We start from the raw sequence: 6,000 nt of genomic DNA, 5'->3' as shown, positions 1-6,000 counted from the left end.
CATGTACAGGGCATAGCAGTTTGCAATAAAGTTTATTCATACATGTAGTAAACACACATACACACAGGCATCCAAATGTGTAAAGTATGCTTCCAACAAGGCCGACTTCATCTCCGCCTTCGCCTCCCACCACTCTCTGGATTTCCTCGCTCTCACTGAGACATGGATCTCCCCGGAGAACTCATCCACCCCTGCTGCCTTATCCTCTGTGTTTGTCCTGTCCCACTCCCCCTGTCTTACTGGGTGGGGGGGGAATAGGGCTCCTGCTCTCCCCTTCTCTGCTATTCTCTGTGCCACCCCCCTCTCTCTCCTCTATCGCCTCCAACAGCTTTGAATTCCCTCTCACCTCTTTCTTCTAGTTCTCTACTGTCCTCCTGGTCCACTCACCACCTTCCTGGATGAACTCGACTTTCTTCTCTCCTCCCTCCCCTCGCTGTCCTCACCTACCATCCTCTCCAAACCCTCCCACTCTGCCGGATTTCTTCCTCTCTTTTACTCCTTTAACTTCTCTCTCTCCGTCTCCACCCACTCACAGTGCAGGCTGCCAGTTAGACCTCATCTTGTCTAGAGGCTGTTCCCCTTCGCAACTCTTCGTGACACCCCTGGACATCTCAGACTCAGAATCACCACCGAGACGGCTCTCCTGGCAGTCACTGACTCCCCCCGGTGTGCTCGGGCGGCCTCCCTCTCCTCAGTCCTCATCCTCCTTGATCTCTCTGCAGCATTTGACACTGTCGATCACTCCATCCTCCTCTCCTACCTCGCTGACCTCGGTATCTCTGGAACTGCTCTCACCTGGATCTCCTCCTACCTCAACGACTGGACCTACCAAGTGACATGGCAAGGTTCCTCATCCACCCCCCAACCTCTCCTCATAGACGTACCCCAAGGCTCCATCCTGGGCCCGCTCCTGTTCTCTCTCTACACTCGCTCCCTGGGCCCCCTCATCGCATCCCATGGTTTCTCCTACCACTTCTATGCAGATGATGCCCAGATCTTCCTGTCTTTTCCCTCTTCTGACCCTCTCATCCCTTCTCGCATCTCTTCCTGTTTGTCTGCTATCTCCGCCTGGATGCAGTCACACCACCTCAAGCTCAACCTCTCTAAATCGGATCTCCTCTTTTTCCCCCACTCTTCCTCACCTTCTGCTGATCTCCCCATCTCAATCCCCTTGGAATCCACCACACTTTCTCCTGCTTCTTCCGCTAAAAATCTAGGAGTCATTCTTGATCCTGCGCTCTCCTACACCCAGCACATCACCACACTGAAAGGCACCTGCAGATTCTTCCTGAGCAACATACGCCGAATCCGTCCCTTCCGCACCAACTTCTTGACTCAGCTGCTCGTCCAGTCACTGGTCCTCTCCCGCCTGGACTACTGCAACTCCCTCCTGGCCGGCCTGCCTGCAACTACTACCCGCCGCTCCAGCTCATCCAGAACTCTGCGGCTCGCCTGGTAATCTCTTTCCCTCGCACACACTACTCCACTGCTCCGCTCCCGCCACTGGCTCCCGATACCGACACAATATTTTTTTTTTTTTTTTTATTTCTTGGCAGACGCCCTTATCCAGGGCGACTTATAAAATAAGTGCAATACAAAGTGCAAGAATACAGTTAAATACAAGGCATCAAACATTACAGATTCAAATTTACATTAAACAAAGCAATTCAAGATATAATACATTTTACAACTTCCAATTTATACAGTTAAGTGCAGTAAGTGCGGACATACATCCTGGAAAGTAAAGCTAAGTGCTGTCAAGATGTAAGGTACAGTCAAGGGTTACAGGAAAGGGAGCAAGGAGGAAAATCAATCAATAATCCAAGAAGCATGACAAAATGCTATGAAGTGCTATCTAACGGGGATTAAAGGGACTAATATTACAAGTACTGTCTGAAAAGATGTCTTGAGTTAGCGCCGGAAGGATATATTAGTTGTAATATTAGTCCCTTTACTCTCCTGTAAGGTAGCACTTCACAACATTTTACCATGCTTCTTGCCTTGTATTACTAATACTTGTATTATTGATTTCCCCCTTGCTCCCTTTCCCGTAGCCCTTGACTGGGACCTAACATCTTGACAGCACTTAGCTTTCACTTTCCAGGATGTATGACTTTACTTATTGTATTTACTTGTGTAAATTGGAAGTTGTAAAATGTATTATGTTTTGAATTGCCTTGTATAATGTAAATTTGAATTTGTAATGTTTGATGCCTTGTACTGAATTGTATTCTTGCACTTTGTATTGCGCTTCTATTTTGTAAGTCGCCCTGGATAAGAGCGTCTGCCAAGAAATAAAAATAATACTAATAATGTGTATTCCCGAACATACAGTGAGGGGAAAAAAGTATTTGATCCCCTGCTGATTTTGTATGTTTGCCCACTGACAAAAAAATGATCAGTCTATAATTTTAATGGTAGGTGTATTTTAACAGTGAGAGACAGAATAACAACAAAAAAATCCAGAAAAACGCATTTCAAAAAAGTTATAAATTGATTTGCATGTTAATGAGGGAAATAAGTATTTGATCCCCTATCAATCAGCAAGATTTCTGGCTCCCAGGTGTCTTTAATACAGGTAATGAGCTGAGGTTAGGAGCACTCTCTTAAAGGGAGCACTCTCTTAAACGTACAAAATCAGCAGGGAATCAAATACTTTTTTCCCTCACTGTAACCCATTATCAATACAAATAAGGGGAATGTTTTTTTTTCTTTCTCTCAATGTTCTAACACTCCTCAAACAACAAAAATGCAGTAGAAGAAAAGACATTTGTGCTAGGAAAAAGAACAGAAAAAATTAGGCTACATCTCACCTTCTTTGTGGGTCTGGCCATAAGACTTCATCCACATCACATGCGATGTTGTCTTGAGCCAGGCAGCATGGAAAGTATCGCTTGGAGTGCCATATCCAGGCCTGGCATGACCCCTGATCGATGTCTCCACAAGCCTCCTCCATTGCCTGTAGAAGGGGTATGCGTTGGTGGGGCTGGCGATCATACACCTTCCAACGTCATACAGAGAAGAATTCTTCAATAGGATTCAAGAACGCAGATTATGGGGGCGATTGAGTTTGATGAAAAGTGGGTGACCTGTGAACCAATTGCGGACCACAGCAGCCCGGTGGAAACTAACATTGTCCCAGATGATAACGTACCTGGGCTTTTCTGGCACCCAGTCATTAGGGATTAGTCTGTTTGTGGAGGGTGTCCAGAAATGTGATGATGTGTGCAGTGTTGTATGGGCCAAGGATTGCATGATGGTGAAGGACCGCACACATTGTTACGTTGCCACCACGTTGTCCTGGGATGTTGATGATTGCACGGTGTCCGATGATATTTCTGCCGTGGCCGCTTGTTTTTGCAAGATTGAAACCTGCCTCGTCCACATATATTAGCTCACGATGCACTGAATCTGCTTCTAGCTCCATGACAAAACAATGTAGCACAGTATGAAAAGACAGGGATCAGTCAATATGATGTAGCACCGTGCACTTCCAGATCCAGTACCAATGATAGGATAGTATAGCTTACGTGCAGATATTCATATCTCAGTTGTTTTACACGGTCTGAGTTTTGTTCGAAAGGAACTCTGTATAGCTGCTTCATCCCAATTCTATTAAGTTTCAGTAGACGAGAGAGTGCCGAGAGACTCACTCTGTTGATGTTGTGGAATGTGTGTTATCTGCCATTATGTGGTCCTGCAGTTCTCTGAGTGTGATGCAGTTATTTTATATTTACAATGTGCGTTTCCTGCTCTGGGGTGAACATTCGACCAGATACTGGTTTTCTTGCAGTTCTCTAAAAACATTTGAATGGTTTTATAGTTTTTCCCAATTGCATACACACTATTATACCACAATACTCCTAAACTGTTAACACAATGCCAATAATAAAAAGTCACATCTGCTAAACACACACAGGGGAAAATTCTGGCCTAAAAACTATATACACAGCCCTCAAAATCAAAGAATTGGGTCAGAATCACACACACATACATCATATCTGTTTCTCACACTGAGCATTAAGAATACACTGTGTTTAGAAAAATAAAACTCTCTCCTCAAAATGGAAGATTCATGTAGGAAAACAAAAAGAATCCATCAACACAGACAGTAAAGAACTTTATATTATACAATGTTTGATCCTGGCCAGTCGTGGCACAGTGGTGTGTTGCCTTACAGCTCTAGGGGTCCCAGGTTCAAGACCCAGCTTGGGTTGCCTGTCTGTATGGAGTTTGCATGTTTTCCCCGGGTACATGTGGGTTTCCTCCCACCGTCCAACGACATGTGGGTTAGCTTAATTGGCCATACTAAATTGCCCTGTATGTGTGTGTGTGTGTTGCCCAGTGCTGGCCTGGCATCCTGCCCTGGGTGTGTTCCTGCCTTGCACCCTATGCGTGCTAGGATCAGCTCCAGCTTCCCTGCGACCCTAAGTGGTTTTGAAAATGGATGGATGCATGGATGATCCTGCCTACCCAAAAATTATCAATGTATTTATATATAACAAGCAACAAAATGCAATGACTGATAGCAACCCACATGGTTATGTTTCCACCCCTTTGGCCAGGGACCTGCTTGCTGGCCAATGATGTTCCTTCCCCAGCACCGCCTCTTGAATCCTACCTCGTCCACATAGATGAACTCAATGTGGTCATCGCTGGCATCAAGCTTGAGTATTCTCTGACCATGTAGGAACAGTGATTAGAACATGGTGCATTACTGCACTTCCTGGACCTCTGTCTCTTCCAAGTGCACAATAGTACTGGAAACAGTTTCATACTCACTTGCATGTAAAAGTAGCACATCTCTTTCACACGATCAGAGTTCCTCTCAAATGGTACACGATATATTTGCTTCATGCTCATCCTGTGCCTTCTCAGCAAACGATCAATAGTGGATATTGAAACATGGTCTATGTTCTGAAACATCCCATTATCCTCTATTATACACGTTTGGATTTCTCTGAGTCTAATCGCATTATTTGCCATGTGCCGTGTGGGTTTTCTCCAGGCTCTGCAGTTTCCTCCCACTGTCCAAAGACATGCAGTTTAGGTTATGTTAAATTGCTGTGTATATGTTGCCCAGCGATGGCCTGGCATCCTGTCCTGGTTGTATTCCTGCCTTGTGCCCTATCACTGCCGGGATCGGCTCTGGCTGCCCTGCGACCCTCACAGGAATTGTGTGTTTTGAAAATGGATGGATGGGTTTGCAGACGTGAAGTGTGTTGTAGTACATTAGCACTTTGAGTTTTGTCTGATGACTCATGTATTGCACAAAAGGTACAGGTGTTTTCTCAATGACAATTGTGCCAACACATTGAGAGTTGCGAGTAATGTTTTGCAACATGAGTGAACTGGACTCACCAATTGAGTTGAAGCAAGGTGAAGGTGTGCATAGTCCTGCAGAAGTGGTTCTGGGATGTTAGCTTGAACCTCGGATCACTCTGTGCATGCTTTCGGTCACAGTGTATAAACGACTGAGAAACTGTAGTGAGAGATCCTTCTCATTATGAAAGTACAGTACATATTACTGTACCAGTAAGACTACAGCACTTACCGGTTTCCATCTCAAAATATCCCAATTATACCTGCAACAGTATAACAGCTCATATTTGATTGAACCCATTGCTCACTTGTTAAATACATTGCCTAAAAGTGTTAATTATTTCAGAGATAGTACTTCAAGAATCACTGTTAGTGTTTAAGCATTCAGAAAAACCTGAAAATTGTCACGCGTGGCAGTGAACAGTGGGTCCAGGGGTGTCGCAAATGGGAAACCCCACCATGCTCTCCCTGGCTTCACCATCAGGATTTATTTTGCCTGGGGCCCCCACATACCCTAGAATCACCTCTGACTGGGTCGCATGAAGTCTCGCTACGCCATCCCAACTGAGTTACGCGAGGTGGGGACTCGCTCCCACTCACTTATTTCCCCCTGCAGGTAAGGTCCCAGGACAGACGTCACCAGTAAATAAGAAAGGTCTTATTCTAGTCCATTAAATA

Source organism: Amia ocellicauda, unplaced genomic scaffold, assembly GCF_036373705.1.
Source record: "Amia ocellicauda isolate fAmiCal2 unplaced genomic scaffold, fAmiCal2.hap1 HAP1_SCAFFOLD_30, whole genome shotgun sequence".
Lineage (NCBI taxonomy): Eukaryota > Metazoa > Chordata > Actinopteri > Amiiformes > Amiidae > Amia > Amia ocellicauda.
The sequence above is the reverse complement of the archived record's forward strand: the minus strand, read 5'-3'. Positions refer to the sequence as shown.